This window comes from Anopheles stephensi, chromosome 3 (genome assembly GCF_013141755.1).
Source record: "Anopheles stephensi strain Indian chromosome 3, UCI_ANSTEP_V1.0, whole genome shotgun sequence".
Lineage (NCBI taxonomy): Eukaryota > Metazoa > Arthropoda > Insecta > Diptera > Culicidae > Anopheles > Anopheles stephensi.
In genome coordinates, this window is record NC_050203.1 from 48,688,001 (window position 1) to 48,706,260 (window position 18,260).

General features: G+C 43.7%; 1 protein-coding gene across 15 annotated transcripts in view; it reads right to left on the reverse strand.

The window, feature by feature from the left end:
- LOC118512655 (ELAV-like protein 3) overlaps positions 1–18,260 on the reverse strand; it is a 46,215-nt gene that overhangs the window by 12,798 nt on the left and 15,157 nt on the right. For 9 of the 15 annotated variants that reach the window (XM_036057384.1, XM_036057382.1, XM_036057388.1 and 6 more), the window contains one exon: positions 15,082–15,110. The exons of 2 other annotated variants lie outside the window; for them this stretch is intronic. The gene's annotated coding sequence lies outside the window, so the exon portion shown is untranslated. Of the gene's footprint in view, positions 1–10,224; positions 10,433–11,055; positions 11,357–15,081; positions 15,111–18,260 lie in introns of those variants that run through there. 4 more of the 15 variants (XM_036057383.1, XM_036057386.1, XM_036057377.1 and 1 more) reach the window with 3 other exon arrangements.

Consider the following 18,260-nt stretch of genomic DNA (forward strand, 5'->3'; position numbering starts at 1 on the left):
TTGGTGTGCCATCTGTCACAGCGGTGCAGAGGTGGTCATTACATATCTGTTGATTGCGCCAAGAAATAGATTTGAAATTTGTCCACCGCAAAAAAACTTTAAGCTATAACAAATTTCTGATCACAACTTCCCGCATAACAAGGATAGAAAAATTTATGAGAATGAAAAAAAAATCTTCCTTACTATTTGATCAAATGTTCTCTTTCGAGATTTTAATAATACATGAAGTCCTGGAAATTCTTTGACAACATTACTACCATGTACACGGTAGGTTAAGCATTTAAAAAGGATTCATGGTGAATAGACGACAGGAAGAGGCTTTATTTAATACTTTAACTTTAATAAAAACACAAACATTTCCCAATTGTTCCGATTCTATTGCATCTTTCCTGTTGAGACTATAGGTGCATAGGAGTTGAGCCATCGTAATCTATCAAACACATATAAACTCTGGTTATGATCAACAATGGTTTAACGATGGGACCGCAACTTCTGGTCAATAAGTCTAGTGGTGCTTTACGATTGGCGTAGATACACTTAACATCTGCATTCTTTTTTTGAAGGATGATGCGCTCCAGAAACAACAATATACAACGATTACAAACAGCTCCCGAGCCGACTCCACAGGAGCCACCCTGCTTCTTGATGTGATTCGAAAGCCAGCTGCCAACCGGCGCGAGAATAAGTCCAAATCCCAATTCTAAAACCCTCTGCACGCTCCATTCGCACATTCGCAAGCTTTCCTGCAACAAGATTGCTTTTGGCACGTGTTATTTCTCGTTTTCCCAGAAGCCAAACTGCGGACGGAATGCTGCCCGAATGAATGCAATGCCACAATGAGAGAGAGATAGAGCGCCCCGGATGCCATGAACTGTATGAAGGGGGTTTCCTTCTTTCAGGCTACAATAAAAGCCCCCCCATTTAGGATGGGGAAAGGATGCAGCATTACTCGATTCGGTGATAGATGAGGGTATTTGCTTTTGAAAAATAGCATCACAAATTTAGCTGTGTCCCTGCCAGGGACACGGACTCGCAAACGCAATGCCGCTGGTTGATCGTGCCGGAGCGCCATTGTGCGCGTTCAAATGTGTGTCGCAACCTGTGCGACTGCACGTGACAGAAGTGGAGCAAATGGATCGTTTTATCACGCGCGACCCCAACCGTCAGAATGGGTCGGTTGTGCATCCGATGCATCCGTCAAACGATTGATCTATTGCTCCCGGTGTGTCTACCTCAGCTGTAGCAGTATGCGCGGCGGCGCACGGTGACAGTTCCATTAATCATGAGCCCATCACAGTGACTGAAGCTTGTGCACTGGGTGATAGTGCTAGAATGTGGAATCCGTAAGAGGAAAGGCGCTTATTTCAGCGGTGTTCTATAAATCATATCATACAATGGTAGTTGTTCACATTTGACCATGATGACGCCAAAACATAACAATTTTAAAGCAGATCAGACAGGAGCTACGGTGATTTAGATCAATTAGAAGTATGTTTTTTGTGCCTGAGCAAAACCCAAAAAAAACGGAAGCTATCACAACTTTTTTGTACAAAAAATAAACATTTCATTTGAATTTCCGTCAAGTCGTACATTTCCAAGTAAGACTGCATCAAGCTAATTTCGTCTCATTCCCATATGTTGCGTTACCCTACCGAACCTCGTACCTACCTAATCACGAGAACTTTCTTTGTCCATTATGTGAATTTTAACGATATCAATTTAACGTTCAGCAACGCAAACCATCGTCCATTTTTCTGCACCGTTAAGGCTAAATTTTATCACTGTTTGATACACCGAACCAACAAACATTGTGAACCGGCGGCAGCGCAGCAGCAGCGCACGCCTTTCGCATGGTTTTGCGTCTGAAATGGCACTGGAAATAATGTGCCAATTCCAGAAACCCACATTACACATAATGAACCGCATAAAAATGAATGATGAACGTGTAGCAGCCGATTCGCTGGTAAAACAAACCAACCAACCAACCTTACCTTAGTGTATTTGGGTAAGCCTGTAACGGCACGAGGTTCGAAACGGGTCACGACCGGAATAGGTGCGTTTTAAACACGACGACGACGACGACGTGTTTGTGCGTTAAAGTCTTCCTTCTTGGAAGGGAAACGGGATGGCTTAGGAAAAGCGCATTCGTACTGCCGCTGTTCCAATTGCCAGAAGGCTTTCTTTTTATTGCTTTGCAAATGAGCTCACCAATCATAATGTTTCATGACATTTTTTAAGGCAAAAGTTTTACTTCTACATCGATGCCTCCCCTGTACCGTTGTAATGGCGCAAAATAATTTTGCTTTTTTACATTATCCTGTCTGGTTTATGATGATTATCTCAAGCGAAAAATTCAATGTCGATTGAGTAAAAGCTCGCCTGCCTGTTGCAACCGCATTCACCAACCGTTTGGAAGCAACAGGATCGAAGTTTTAATCGAATGCTGCACCCCAACAAGATTACGCCAAGGTAAGGACGAACGTTAAGCCATGCATTATTAATTTGCTTTTAGTTTTGTCCAGCCGTCGTTCGGTTCGATTTCTTGGCAGTCTCGAACAAAAACAGTTTTTTGCAAGCCAAAACTGTCCGAGTGCCTAATTGGCAGGCTGCATCCGTACCGGACCATCGTGTCCTTTCCAGTTGCAGCGCTGTACGATTGCGCGTATTGATCTCGCCCCGGAGCCAAAGTGTTTTCTCCCTCGGTGTGTCCAAATATTGTTTCGAAAACCGCATCCGTGTTGATGCCCAAATATAGATTTAGTCCCGGGGAATTATGCGGGATTTGTGCAAATAAGTCTGGCGATACTGAGGCTAGATGTGTGTGAACGAGTTGCGAGCAGAGCGGAACCCCGGGAGTGTGAAGTAGAAAACGGATGGCCATGTCATTGTTTATGCAGGGATGCAAATCCATCCACCACCACCACCACCACCACACAATCCCGATTATGGTTAGGGCTGCCCACCCGTTCTGCTTATCGATAATAATCGAAATGAGTGCAACGGTACGGTACTCCACAGCACAAAGTTATAAAGCTGCGATGATAAATTATTGATAGCTGACAAATGACGAGAACGGTACGAGGTGTTGTTGCAACCCCGGGCGATACATTATCATGTTGCGGTAAAGCGCAAACCTTTCGAGCAGTGCAGAGCGTAAGATGCAAATGAATACCTGAAGGGATTTATCGTGTGATGTCTGTGTGTTCTTTAACACACGTCCTCACACACACACACACACACACACAAAGCGATGTGGTGAGTTATGAACCTTTCCGCAGACGGCACCCGTATTCGTTTGCTAATGCAAACAAAACGCACCAGAAAACCACTTCCACCCTAATGCGTTAATGTGCCTCGCTCAGCCTTCCAACTCCCAAGCACGGCCGACGCGTACAGCAAAAGACACCATGAAACGGAATTTCCAAACGCGAATCGTACGATCGATAGAAGGCTTTTATCCTACAGATAAAACACCCTTAACCAGACCGTATGATTAGAGAGCTCTGTCGATTAAGACTGAGCACCACACATCGCGCGAAAGCCTCCCAGGACGCATGCATGTTCCACGCAGGCTGTCGAGCTAAGCTCCCTTCCGCTTGCAGCGAGCGACTGATACACGCTCACGAAAACAAAAACATCCAAAGCCAAACGTCGCTTAGGTGTGGTTGGTGAACATTACGAGCAGTAATCAGGTCCGTGCGCCTGTCGTGTGCTCACTCGGCTGGAAAATGCTTCAACGCTGATTAGCGAAAAGCCGCAACTTCCTTCTAACCGTTTCGCACTGCTTACCGTTTCCCTTAGCCGTGGAGCCTTATTTCGAATACCACATGAAAATCGTCAAGCGCATAACCGCCCAAAATGGAAGGGCGGCGAGAAATGATTTATGAGTCAGCAGTTGCGTCACAGCGACGAAAGTGTTCCTTACGGTTGACAACGATTCGAAAGTTAGAGGCACCCAGTTCCAGCGGCAGCTAGCGTACAACAGGATGAGACGGGTTCTAATTTTCGAACTAACGCTGGCATCCACAACGACGACAATCCTCTTGCGCAGGATGGTTCTCTGACAAACTTCCCTTCCGTCGATGTCACGAAAGATGTCGCGGATAGCAGGATGTGCTTTACCCTACGCCGGTACAGCGATTTGTTCGCACACACGTTCACTTACGACTGTTTAAAGCGGAAATGACATACACACACACACGGACGCCCCACATGGCTGGGCTTCACATTTTTGGAAGCAAGAAAACGTTCACAAATAATTAAATCCAAACTTACGCTGCAGTATGATTTGCATAAACCAACAAAACATAAACCCGCTGGGCGCGTAAATCTCTGGCTGGCGGAAGAAATGGAATAAAATTTCAATCAGCACATACATACAGCAGGAACGGCCATATCTGGATTCTAATTAATTTACGTGGGTTTTGTACGAACAGATTTTTGTTTTAATGCAAAAACTCGCATCAAACTTGTTTTTCTGCACATTTATCGCTTATTTTTGATTCTGTTAAACATTCAATCCTCAATTCTCGATGCAATCATAAATTCATACATTCTGTTGTCGTTGAAATCCACAAAGCTATGCACACACACGCGCGCGCTGATTGCATGTGGCGAGCGTTGTGTTTGATTACTAAATTCATTATCACATTTCGGCCTTCACACCGCACGGTGGTATAGATTTTCCACCAAAAGGGAAAATAATAACAAAAAAGGAAAACAAAACTCGTTTTCACCCAATAAATGCTTGCCCGCAAAAGCTGGCCGCGACTAGAAACACAAGCGTCACTAATAGCCCTGCACCACTGCAATTGATAAAGCATGTTTGCTCTTGTTGCGAGCACACCACGAGTGTGCGAAAATATATCGACGCATCGACGGCACACCACGGCTTCTTGTTTATCGTGGAAAATTGTGCGTCAAACGGTTGCGTGTCTTATCTAAGGTACCACCATATGTTGCGGCCGCCTTAATTGCTTTGATAAAACGTGCAATCAAAATGTTATTTGAATGATAAGAAAAATGAAAGCACACACGCGCCCAAATTGTAGGGCGATCGATAGTATAACGATGAGGGTTCGATGGTGACCGGTTTTTTTGTGGCATTATATTTAAAAAGCGTAAATGCGAAGCACTATTATAATTTATATGTTTTAAATTTGCCAAAGCCAATACGATCGATTTCGAATACTAGTACGAATAGTCTTGTCTGTGCAGGATAATGCATTGCAGTTCTTCACGATTCGCAGTTCATTTGGGAAGTGACACCAAACATTATTCGAACAGCCACCAACGGCATGAGGACACGATTTTCGATCGTTGGAGAGTAATGTATCGTTCCCCTTTGCCACACACACACATTAAAGTGTCTAGCCTTTGCACACAAACACACGCATTAAATTTTACTCGTACGTCCAGGATGCAATCTACACCAACCAACGCCAATACACCAACATTAATACAATCAGCATAGCCGTACAAGTGCATTGCTGCAAGGGATGAAGTTCAATGCTCTTGCATTCCTCGAACCGGGCCTGTGTTTGTACGATAATAGTTTGGTTCAAACTCATTGCTGGTTCATTCGAGGATGAAATTAACTTTCCCGGAGGTTCGCTTTGCGATGGAATTAATCTGTTTGATACATAGTACGATCGTTTATGATATTGCTCATGCGAAAGGGACCAACATCAAGCCGAATTCGGATCAGGTGAATTGATATACATTGCTTTCTTTAATATAAATTGTCTTGCTATGAATAAAACCCTTCCACAGGTTTTGAACAAATCTTTAAGGGGTGGTGGCTGAGGCGATAACGGTACCGCCCTTCATAAAGCAGGACCGGGGTTCAAATCCCATCCAGTGACTATTCTAAGTGACTAAGTGACTATAGTATTCTAAGTTTTTGGCTCCACAAGCTCAAGAGGTCTTACGACCTCTTAGGCCTAACGACCTCTTAGGTCATGACTGCCTTATTTCTATTTGGTACCGCATAATTAGTCAGTCAAATCCTCACTATGGAGGAACGACCCAGATGAGATTTGAATTTCGGTCCTGCCGTGTGAAGACCGACGCCGCTGTCGTATCTTCCAAAACCCTCTTTTACCATTACTTCTTTCCTTAACTTACTTGACCCGTAGCTGGACACGGAGATCGAGCTACGTACAAAGAGCAGGTCCGAACGGATTTTTGGAAAATATTTAAGCGTCTTAAACTTTCTTAAATTAAAAAATACACTAAAACACTACATTTAACTTGTGTAAAAGCAAAACGTGATATGAACGTAGATAGCAATGATTTATGCAACTCATAAATTATATGAAAAGTAGCTTAATGAAAGAAATATACACACGAAATTCAACGCCTGCCCATGGGAACCAAGTAAGCTTTTTTGCACCGCTGTCGGTACACATACTACAACTGTTGGAACTGTTGGAGCAGACAAACCAAAAGACTGCTACCACAATTCATCACACTTTATCATATGATATGAACCAGTGCAACGAGCTATTCAGCAGGTTTATGTGTGTATGCGTTTGCTCGCACGTGTGTGTGTGTGCCTGCGTACTGTGGAATGGTCCCATAAAATTCATCATTTATGCATACTTTGAGCGATACTGTACTGTGCGAGGACACACGTTCCACGACACATATGCGGTGAAGCTTCAAAACTGGCCATAGCCGAGCCTGGGCATAGCATTTGCTGGCCTCTTTTTCGATCTGTGCCATGTGTGCACAGCTACCCCGATTCTGAGCAATAGTAGGAAAATAGAAAGAGTGCAAAGAAAAGGAGTAAAAGAAAGCTTAAAATAGGCTACTAAAAACAAGCCTTTATCGTACTACACTGAATGTAGTGTCATTTTATTCGTACACTAAAAGGCATAGTACAGACAGCAAGAACCGAACGAGACATAGGCAGGGACAACAAGTTCAAATCAAACGGTGCTTCTTCTGAGCGAAGCTCAAGGAGTGAATCTAACGTACAACGGTTCGGCCAGCTGGAGTGCATCTTAATTTTAAATTACAAAAATAAACAAACCCCGACTCCTGCCGAAATCCTACGGGATTTTTTGGTCCTTTTAGGCGTGGAACCAGATGCATAACCTCAAAGTGTTGCCAATGGAAATGTGTCTTTTAATCCAGAGAGAGAGTTCTTCTTCCGTAGTTGAGGAAATCCTTCATTTGATTTAGCCTATTTTTTTGGCGGGTGCTTTTCAGCTCTGTTTTGCTACCATTTGATTAATTTTATTAGATGGCAATGATTCGTTGATGGCCAGGTTTGGCATAAGTAGATATTTCTGTTGAATATCCTGATATTATTTAGAAAAGTTTATAATTTAAAGGATAGGAAAGGTGGGAAAGAGAATTTCCATTTTTTAAACACTTGGCAATCCAAGATTAAAACACTTGACTAGTCTGTGAAAATCAATAGTGGTTAAAAATGATGCTATTGTCGATTTTTGTCACGTTATGTTCTTTTTCGACCTGGCTTTTTGAGTCGACTGGGAACATCACTTTTGTATATTTTTTCATAATCATACAAAAGAAAAATGGAAGGATTTGCTACACGAAGAGTGTGAATGAAATTTAAATCGATCAAATTCTTTAACCAATAAGCTTTGCTGAGTGCATTTCGAGCGTTGCCGAGCGAATGTTTGAGTTGCACAATTCCGAGCAGCCTAGTGCACAGGAACTTGACATAAATTCGAAGGAAATCGGGGTCAGAATGAATAAGCAGTGTTATTCCTGCAAAAGTTTCTTAAAAGTAACTTAAACGGAACAAGCTTTCGGTTGTGATTCCTCGTCATGCCTTCCCGAAGACGAAAAAGTTCAACTGAAATCATCATATCAACTGGTGCAAGTACAATCATTCAGATTCAGATCCGGTTCGTTACCGGTCCTGAAAAGCTGGTAACTTTATGCTGAAATGGAAGATGTGTGTGGAAGAACTTTGCTAATCCTTCCACCATGTTCTCACTCGAATCAAGCTCAATAAATGCTTCAACACGAAAACAGTTTTATTATGCACGGCGTGTTGACGGATGCATTGTTGCACCTCAATACATCCCAATCATACATAAGACGCAGCTGGACATGACATTGTTTGCCAGTCTAGGTACGGGTAAGTTTACTCGTACAGCAACCGTAAGCCGGCACACCATGTGCACACGCTTAAGCTACAAATATGCCTGGCAACCTAAGACGCCGTCGGTTTTGCGTTCTTCAACCACTTTTTTTTACCAAATTCGCGCCACAACTTTCTGAAACGCTGGAAGTGGTAGCCAACCGGGGTGGGGCAGCACGGCAGCAGCGCGTGATGGGAAGCGCATGGCAAAGACCAACAACACGCGGAACACCGAGTGTTTATAGTCAAATTTTCCGAAGGACCCGAAAATAGAATCTCGGCTATTCAAAATTTCTATTTTTGAAAATTTCTGAACTCCCCGATCCGCGCAATACGGCCACAGCTAGCGCACAACCACAATCATCATCGGCGTCATCAACCCCAGCTCACACAGGCGGCCGCACGTATCATTGCACGTTCGCCGAAGACCACCCGACGGTCGGTGGTTTGGTTTTGAGTGTGAAATTTCACGAGCAAAACCCTCTGAACCGTACACTAGGGGTATGCTCTTTGAAGCGATAAGCAGCGCTGGAAACGCGAAACAAATATGGGGAAGTACTGTTTTATCCGGCAACATTTTTTCGCTGCAAATTGTTGTTCGCGGTTTGCTGCATACATTCCATCTTGATTTACTACAATACTTGGTACAACAATCACTGTTTGCTCTACTTCATTTTATTCTAAACTTATGCTGGACTCTAGATTGAAGCATAACTGAATTAAATTAGCACTCTAAAAACTCTTTCGCATTCCATAAGTGGTTGACAAATAAAATACAACTCTCAAGTATGTTTCTGTCGATCTAAATTTTTCGAAACGACCATATTTAACGCCACATATTAATTACAACCAACATGTGTGTTCATTGTTCACAGCTCATTAGGCGCTTTTATTGGCAGTGATAGCGAACGCAAATGGCAATTGAAACTAATCCAAAGTAGCCATCATCGTCATCATCAAACCGTATCCTACCTAATCCTTTGACCCATTTTATTGTTTTTCTACGCGATTTTTCCTTTCTCCATGCAGCCTCTACCTCTGCACCACCCTATTGCAGCGCCAAACACGCTGGGCACGAAATCCAATCCTACCACTAAACCCTAATCCAGCTTGAAACAATCCTTAATGGCAATTTAATCCGTCCGAACTCATAGGGCCTAAAACACGCGAACCGCCAGCGAATACAAATCCCAAAAAAAAAAACTCCCCACACTATAAGCTAGAGCGCCGACCGATCGACCGACCGACCGACCGGGCGGCGATGGGTTGTATATAATGTTTCGCTAATTTTATCGCTTCCATAAATTGTCGATCGAACATTAATGAGTCCTTTGCCCAAATTGCCAAACGATGATTATCGTACTACCCGTGCATCCGAAGGGATGCGCAGGCTCTTTCGACTGGAATCATGTTGCAAATTCGCTCTCCCCGTGACAAGGAGCCACCTCCTTCGCTGGCGGGGAGGGGGGGAGGACGGGCTTGTCCGAAAGGTTAGGTGGGTCCCACAGAACACAGAACCGGCAGAAAATGTTGCACCATTCGAAAAAGCATCGCCGGGGCCGACGCTCGTTCATCAAAATGGGTCAAATCGCTTAAAACCACGGGCACTCGTTGTGGGGTAATAACAGTAAATTATGCTAAAATAATGTCCTTGCAAGAACGATCGATTCAAATGTATGGCTCTCGTCGGGCTGCCATAACTATGCGCACATGCTGGAGGGATGCACTCGAAGCGCCAGACAGCAACAGCAGACAGCAACATCATGTGAGAGATATTTAATGTTGCTGATAATGTTGGAAAATTTCTTTTGAGTTTAACGAATTTTCCTAATAAAATATAAATTCTAATACTTCAAATACAAGTCTCGGTGTATGCCGTATCTCTTAGCTCAGAACTCTATGTCGAGCTCATTATTGATATTTGCCATTGCAGTGATCGCAGCACGATTGGGCATTTTTTATTCTAAATAAAAATCATCTCTACATACACCACACCAGTACGTGTACGACGCGAAACCCATATCTAACTTAGCTGAATAGCCAATTTGCCTCCCCATTGGAGAGAGGGAAAAGATAAAAATAAAGCACGCGCGCAAACTCACCTATAATAATAAATACAGTGCAGATGGTACGATATATTCGTTTGTAGGAACTACGTTCGGGACACGTCACTGATGGCTCGGGAACGCGTCCAAGCGCTCGGCTGCAGCCCAACCCGAGGACGAATGCAGCTACACACGTAACAAAAGGTTCCGGGTTCCGGGAGTTTGCTGCTGGCGAAAGGCACGATTACCACGAGTCCGCGTCACGCTGCGTCGAGTATTAATAATAATTGAATAAATATAACTCTTCGTGCATGCATCTATATTTAGCCGTAAATGGTACGACCGAGAAAAACGCTTCCAGCGGTTGTTAGCGTCGGGCATTGGGGAAACGCGTTGGGCTGCGTACCGCGCGCTACCGAACTACACCGAAACTATCGATCACGGGACTGACTGTCTCCTGGTACGCTCGAGCTGGGAGCACCGTTTTTGTTTTTTCGTCTGTTCTTTTATGATGGGATTACACTTGCTACATCATGCGAGAGGAAGCACAATATCGTTACGTAATGGTACGCGAGTTTTCATCTGTGCCGTGGCCCACTTTTGAGCGATATTTTGCAAATGTCGGCTGGCGGCATGTCCGTTGACCCGTCCGTGGTACACATCCGCACGGCGATCGAATATGATCGGAGCGCGGTTTTGTTTTCTTTGCCGGGTTTTAATTCTATTTCGTGGAAACACTTTGAACGACAATACTTTAATCAATTTTTAATTATAGTTTTTGTACGACACATGCGATTTTACTGTTTGCGTATTAAAGAGCATACCAATATGATAGCTTATTCTCATTGGACACTAATTTAACACATTTTTGCTAATAATATTATTTACCTAAAATTTAAAACAGGACAGCCCAGTAACCTTCAAAAGAAGGAACGAAAAAACCATTTGGCTGACGATGTCCACTACTTCTATTGCGTGAGACGGAACTTTTGCAACACAACCGGAGCACAAACCTCAAACGAAACGAAACCGGTGCCGGGACCGAAACGCAAACCAAACCGGAACGAAACGGAGAGTCGAAAAAACGGAAAGGAAAAACCAAAAAACCCAGCCGGCGGTCCGGGCAATAAAAACCGAGACAGCTCGTAAGCGCAACCAACTATCCGCGTGGTGGTTCCCGTTTAACTAAACTGGCCGGCCCCTGTCTGTACGGCTAGGTGCGTCCCAAGCGCCAGACGCATTCCCGTCGAAATAAGACAAAACGGTGCACCCCAGAGCACACACCAACACCAACGCGATCTAGACACGCGCAAAGGGAAGCACTTTAATCAGGGTGACGACAAGGTGCGATCGTGCCCCAGTGTTCAGCTTTGAAATGTAATCCTGCCCATCTGACTAAAGCGTGTGTGTGTGTGTGTGCGGGTAGGGAAGGAAAACACGTGAGGGGTGCACAACAACGAACAGCAGTACATAAGCTGGTGGTGAATATCGGAAATGGTGAATAAGGTGAAAAATGGATTGGGAATTGGAACCGTAACGCATCCAAACGTTACTATGGCGGTGAGCATTTAAATTGTTGCGCAGTAACAAAGCTTCTAAATATTGAGAGCTTTTAATAATGATAATTTGAGTTATTAAAAATCGTATAACAATCCAATAACAGTAAAAGTACGACAACGTCCTCAGCATTAATAACACAGCGCAATGCTTATTATAGACCGTTTTAATCCAATTTTCTTGCCTTGGAGTAACGGAAATCCTTCACATTATCCTCCATTGACTGGCGCAACTATGACAATCTATATTTATCTTGCTCAAGTAATTCTCATCACGCAACGCTTCGCTACTTATTGACAGCCTGTGTTAACTGACTCACAGCGTAAAACCATTGGCTTGAACAATTGAACACTTTTTCTGCACCACGTGACACTCCCATGGAAGTGTTCAGGACTGTAACGTAAAGTACACCCATCGTAACTCGCCTTAATCGGTCTGCGGAAGTTCGCCTGGAGACATTTACATACAGCTAATTAACGAACGATTTTCAAAGCAAAATAGTATCGTAATGGGACACGCGTAAGCTTTTCCACCAGGAAATGGTTCGGTTATTGACCTCACGAACACTAACACAAATGCAGACCCCGTAATCCGAATGTGGTCCCCGTAAGCAAACAGGTAGGAAATGGAATCCAGAAATAGCTCAGAACGTAACCATGCACCACCGGGCCAACGTCCAGACGAAAGCGGCTAAAGACTGAAGCCCAATAACTGTCTGGTATAGATATCAACGATTTTTAAATAATGGTTCTTATTCGTTCGGCGCACACCTTTTCGAACACATACTTTATTCCCACAGTTAAAATTTGATGCAAGTAGTAAAATAATAATAATTTCTAGAATAATAGATATGGCAGCCCTTTAGCTCGGCTGGAAGATTAACGAGGCGAAAACCACGGTAATGTACAGATAGGCGATCACAGCTTTTTAGCCGTCCAAAACATCATCTATTTGGGGACAAATGTCAGCTAAGGGTGCTCGCTGCCCGTCTGACACACTCCTACCTTTTCGAAAGATCCAGTCCACTATTTTGCAGTTTCTGTGACGTCGACATTACGGTCCGATTGCAATGGATACACTGAACCCGGACCACCTGCCAACTTGATATCGATCTGGCCATCATACTACCACCCGAAAAGCAACCCGCCTCATCCGTTTTTTACGTATCAGCAACCTATACCGAGAGATGTTAGTTCATGGCACAACAGTTGTACTATTTTACGAGCCATACACACAATAGTTAAGCCATACTCGCAACAGTGTGTACCAACGCATGTGACCATTGACAAGAAAGAGGCGAATGAAGTCTTAGAGGCCCATCATAGCCTCAATAAATAAACGAATAAAAAAACTCAGATCTCCTCCAGATAGATTCCGTCCAAATCCGACGCAATCTACTTAGCTGCGTTCAAGAGAAAGATTCTCATAAGGCCCCGTATGTGTGGAAGGCCAATGGCGGAGCCATTATAGATCACCATCGTACACCATCGTACAGCGAATTAGACTCGCAAGGCTTCGGTTAGCTGATCATGTCATGAGAATAACACCGAACGACCCAGCCCGTAAAGTTCTTTTTGGCCGTCCGCACGGAAAGAGGAGCCGTGGTAGGCCCAAACTGAGATGCAGAATTGCACAGATAATGGATTGTCTGACGACGGTGCTGGACCGTGAGTGGCTTCAAGGACTGCTGCAGCGAGCCAAGAACGCAAAAGTTTGTAGTGAAAATGTGAAACAAATGTTCCAAACATTGTTTGCTGATGATTGCCCGTTGTATCAAAATGAACAGATACAACAAGCATTGATCACGATTTGCTTCATTTCTACCATTAACCTATATTACCCTTATTATAAACGGAACAATACACGATGGAAATGAGTTGCAAAAGATTTCGAATATTCAATAGTAAAGAACTGTTAAATCCTCACTGGAAAAAGAATTTTTGACCATCTGATTCGCATGACAACTTCGATGACCAGGCCTTCCCCTCTTTGTCAACAACAATGTCGGACCGGGCCGTCAAAACGCTTCCCGGCATGTCAATTTTTTGCTCCGAGACCTATAATGGATTTTGGGACCGATGCCAAAATGCCGAATGTGCCGAAAACCGGCCGATTCGTTCATCAACGTCTGTCTTCCCTGTTTTTTCCCCCCTCTCTATCAAGACATTCGTTTTAGGTCTGTGTACGGGTTCGAGTTTTAGGCCAAAATCGGTGTCGAATCGAAGTGCGGCCGATTCCGATTCGAATGGACCTACCAAGATGCTGAAACTGCAAATCTAGCCTAACGACCTAACAGCCGTTCGAACATTTCTGCTTCCAAAGGTCCGGACCGCAGTTGCCTGCTGCACTTGCACCATACATGTGCAGCACTGGTAGCGACCACGCCTTAATCTCAAAGCGGAGATAAAGAGAGCTCGTAAGCAGGGAACGGCGAAGAAGAACACGCTTTTGCTGGAAGCCAGCCATCGGGAGGAAAAGTTGTGCAATTTTCTCTGGCAAACTTTCAACTCTCAAACCCTTGTTTTACCCACCCAGTACTCGGGTTTTCCTATGCTAGCTTCACACAGTGTCCCTGAAGCGCATTTCCAAAAGTCGCACTACGAGCCACAACCCCTTATTCGGCCCTTAAGCGATCGTGATGATGAGGATGATGCAGGCGTGCAAAAGTTTGCTCCAACTGTGTGTGGGGAGCTTTTTCCCACTCGTGCCACAATTCTCTTGTTGAAGCTCATTCTGGTGGTTGGGTCTGCTTTCTCCGTCACTCACTCGTTCTCTTTCGCTCGATCGTACGCTTTCTTCCAACAAGCAAAAACACCAACCGAAGGAGCTGCTTCTTCTCTTGCTTGCAGTGAACGAGTGCTGCCAGCCCTAGACTTGCCCATCGATTCTCTCGCCATCGGAATACCAAATGCATCCACAAAAGCCATGTGCATAAAAGCAGAGCATGGGAAAAAGCTTTCGCTGCTGTGTTTGCTACATCCCCAGCACGGATCGTCGTGAGGAGGGCAAGCAAGCAGCAAAGAGAAAATTATTCCACACTTTTGTTCGAAATCACTTTTCCTTCCTGCTAACAACGCTCTGCTCACTTTATATTACATTGCAATAACATTTACTTCTGTACGTTGCCAAAGTTTAGATTCTCCTTGTTCGTTGGTTTAAGCCGTGAAACATTCTATTAGAAGCCAATAACAGCTGATCCTGAATGTATTGCAAAGCGAGTCAAGCAATGGGGGTTATACATACTTGTTGAACAACATTGTTCGATGTGCTTTTACATTGCATTCCATTTTGTTTTATATTATTAGTTAACAATAACAAATACAAGGCACAGCATTTATGAAATCGTAGGGTACTTACAGTGTTAGGATCGAACAGCACCAAGAGATCTAGAAATAAAAGTAACGTTAAGTTCAAATATCAATAAAACATAGTAATCAGCTTAAGAATATTCTAAACAATAAAGCTGGACAAACTAACACGCATATCATAATTGTAATCCAATTGCATTCAATTTCTTATCGATTCAAAACATGAAATATCAGTTTTCGGCGTTCTTCCTACCCGGAAATATAATTGAAGACGGCTAATAAAATACACAATCCAGGATAACACTCCGGAATCGATGAAAAGGTCAAAGTAAAACCAATAAATCCCATCCATTCGATCCTTCCGCACAATCCGATGGGAAATCTTCACTCTGTCAATATTTGCGTGAATTTTTTCTCTTCTTTTCTTTTCCTTCCCGACCCAGTTAGAACACGCTGTCAGGTTGCAACGCACAAGGCACAATAAAATACGACGAAGCCATACCCTAATAACAGACGATAAGGTTGCTCCGCATGACGAGAGATACTCATGGGTGGTCGAGAAGCGAGTGAAGCAATCGGTCCAGGATTCCGACACACGTGAACGAAAAATTTGACTCAACTTCCCGTTAGGAGGAGCAGAGTCTTGTATGGAGATACGTTTTCTTTTTCTTTTTATTTTTTTTTTTTGGTTGAAACCACCACAAGGTAAGGAAATTGATGGAATCCAATAATATGTAAATAATACAGCATCCTTCTTATCGTCCTCAATTTCAACGCACAAAGACATCCGGGTAGCGGTTCCTAACCTCCTGGTTCGCTTTCGGCCTGATCCTAACCTGCTTTGGGAGATTGATTAAAGCGCTTCGATTAGGATTATAATGGGAAGGAGCGGCACACCAAAGAGGACTTGACATTTTGTGCGGAATATAAAGCTTCTTCGCTTAGCAATGGTGCGAGCCATCTTTCGTACAGTGATCGTTTTATTGAATGTACCGGGGGGAAAATGTTCATATGCAAAAGTTTTACAATCCTTGCAGAAGGATGATATGTTATCCACATTTTAGGGAACTGAATTTGGTGTCATCCTGGCCTTTAACCAACATTACCCGGAAACTTATATATTAAATGTTTAAATAATTTGATAAAAGGTAATTCAAGTAAAGTCACGTCTGATTTACGTGGGATTTATAAAAAAGACCTTTCAACATTTCAGTATTTTAAATATTTTTAAAATTATTTTGGGCATCACCTCTTTGTACTTTTAAACTTTGACGTACGATTGATTCTTTTTCTTCATTGGCACTACAACCTCGAGAGGTCCCGGCCTACCATTTCTGGCTTTCCATGACTTGATTTACCCGTAGTAAAGTAGTCAGCTCTGCGTCCGGGAAGGCGGTCTGGATGGGATTTGAACCCCGTTTGAACCCTACCGTTTAAAGACCTGTGCCGTTATCGCCTCGGCCACCCTGGTTGCTTGGTTAGCCCGAAAGCGGGCCGAAGGCCAAACCGAACCTCGAGTCCCATCAAGTCAAAGAATTCAGAAATGGCAAGGCAAGACGACTCGAGGCTTAAAAAGCCAATGAAGTAGAATAATTAGAAGGATTTGTTAGAAGCTTGTTTATGTACGCAAATGTTTAAAACTTTTTGTTGTTATCAGGCGCTACAACCGCTTTGCGGTCTTAGCCTGCTGCAGCAATCCTCGATACCGCTCGCGGTTTAGCGCCGTCGTCTGCCAGTCCGTTATTCCGGTCGTTCTGGCGGACGCAACAATCAGTCCATTTCAATATGGGCATACCACGCCTCCTCTGTCCGTGTGGACGGCCTAATAGGACTTTACCGGCTGGGTCGTCCGGCGTCATTCTCATGACGTGATCCGGACGAGTCTAATTCGCTGCACGATGGTAAGATCATCGTACAGCTCGTAGAGCTCGTCATTGTAGCGGCTCCTCCATTGTCCTTCCACACATACATTCAGGGGTTTTTTATTCTCATTTTAAAACATTTTAGGGGTTTTTATTCTCAAGCTGTTATAAAAAAATTGAAAGTTATTTTATATGTAATGAGTTTTAAGTAATTACTTTAAAAAAAATATTTTATTCTTGAAACTCATGCAATGTTGGACGTGGCAGCGTTATTGGAAGTCTCTCCACGTACTCTAACGATCACCAAATCATTGTCGAAGCGAATGATTAAAACCGGGCACATCTATCCGAAACGCAAATGTACACTTAAAAAGCAACACCAAAGTGGAACTGCAACACCACCGATGCCGATGCCGTATGTCAACTCTGTATGTTGCTTCTGGCAGTCGTTGTGTCGTTGGCCTTCAACAGAAGTACAATTAGTCCGGGTACGTGGTCTGCCGATACGTGTCCAAGGACACCTTAGTCCAGGCACATCTGCTTGGACTCACGGTGTATTTTTCATCTTCACCCCTCACCGCAGATAAGTTTTGCAATATCGTAATATACCACATAGAAAATAGCAAACCAACAGCGGACGAAACGACTAGCCTCGTACGATCCGGTACACCCAGATGCATGAATCCGTTTTATACCTTCGGGAAAGGACGGTATTTATAATTGAGTTGGATTTACCGCCCGTTATTGATACATCGGTTTGACGAGTTGGTGCACATGAGTTTGATGGTCCACCGTGGACACCAACACTCTCTGGCGATTGTATTAGTTTTCCATCTGGTTCCAGGCCTAAAACCCAACGGTAGGACGAAAAATGACACGGCTAAAAGTTACCCGGTGGCAAACGAGTTTGAAACTGCAACGGTGCAATCCAGTTGTAAAAACGACAATCTGCATCGACGGTAAGGATGAACGAGATTAAACCACCTGAGGGATAGTTTGCTTGCACATATACACACCGATACACATACACAACACAACCTAAGTGGACGTACAACATCCGACTCCGAGCGGGTGGTTTTCCGCCCGCTTTTGTCCTTTTTTTACCCAATTTACCCATCAACAAAAGGTCGGTTATTGAATTTCTATGCAATAATTCAGCATCCAATGATAGGAAATTAGATTGCATTTCCTGCACGGTGGACAAACCATCGTATCTCACTAAATTCGAGCATCCATTGATTCCTTGAACCAGAAGGACTTCGCGCTATCTGGTTAGCTAGACCACGCATGGTTAGAAGCAGTGGCAAGCGTATCAGGTGCCACCTAACCGGGCCAGAATATAAGCGGCAATAATGAATTATTGCAT